A 1,116-nucleotide genomic window follows, 5' to 3' on the forward strand; every position below is an offset into this window, starting at 1 on the left:
TGGATTACATTTATGAAAATAGGCTGGTCCTGATTTCATTAAGTAATTCCTACAGTGAGAACGCAAAAGAAAAAAATCTCCCATGTCCCCTCGTGGGCTCTGTAACATTCCAATAAATCTTTGTGAAAATGAAAAAAAAAAGGAAAACATTTATTTTGGTAGTAGCTGAGAGTCATCCCAGTGACATTCTGTGAGACCTAACACATTTTACAAGAGCTCAACAATATCATGAGACTATGCATAAAATCACCTACGAGGTTGAACCCAAACAGAATTCTGTCCCTTTTCATTGTTGGATTATTTCAGTTTAAACTCTTGCAGTAGGCAATGTTTTCTGAAGGAATACTCTGCCTTTCATGTTAATATTCATTAAATACAGTCTAGCTGGGGGGAATCCCACTCCCTGTGAATCACCCTCACTAGCGTTCAGCAGACATGAGGCCAGAGATCACGGTGCTGCTGCACTGGCCTCATTGTGCCATATGGAATCCAAGTGAAAGCCAAACACACACCAACGAGCTGCCGGCTTCAGAGACCTGTGACTGAAAAGGTGAACCACAGGCTTCAGAGTCTGGCACTTCTGTCAGGCCCTGGAGCACATGCAGCAGAGTCACACTGGGGTTAGTCAGAAATGCATTAGCTAATGACATCCTGGTACTTAGCATGACAAGAGCCCATATGGTGTGGCACCAACCCACATGCCTTCCAACCACAAAGTGTTACTGAGCTAATGAACATACAGGCTGCACGTTAGGATCAGGAGAAGAGAAATGAAGCTGAAAACAGCAAAGTTCCTCATTGACAATTATTTATAGCTTTACTGACCCAAATGGTTGTATGATCCCAATCGTTCCACACTGCTTATTGAAATCCTTCTGCAATGTATTATCCTTAGGAAGAGGTCAGGCAGAGGGTAGGATGGATTTGAGCAGCTTTGACAGCATTAATTCTGCTATCATCCTTACATTTCCATTTTTTACTAATCCCAGAGGAAGACCTTGGTACAAAGTATGGTTTTCACTACATTGTCTGTTAATGTGTTTATGAACTTGGTTATGCTGTGTGTGTGTGTGTGTGTGTGTGTGTGTGTGTGTGTGTGTGTGTGTGTGTGTGTGT

This window comes from Austrofundulus limnaeus, unplaced genomic scaffold (assembly GCF_001266775.1).
Source record: "Austrofundulus limnaeus strain Quisiro unplaced genomic scaffold, Austrofundulus_limnaeus-1.0 Scaffold476, whole genome shotgun sequence".
NCBI classification, from domain to species: domain Eukaryota; kingdom Metazoa; phylum Chordata; class Actinopteri; order Cyprinodontiformes; family Rivulidae; genus Austrofundulus; species Austrofundulus limnaeus.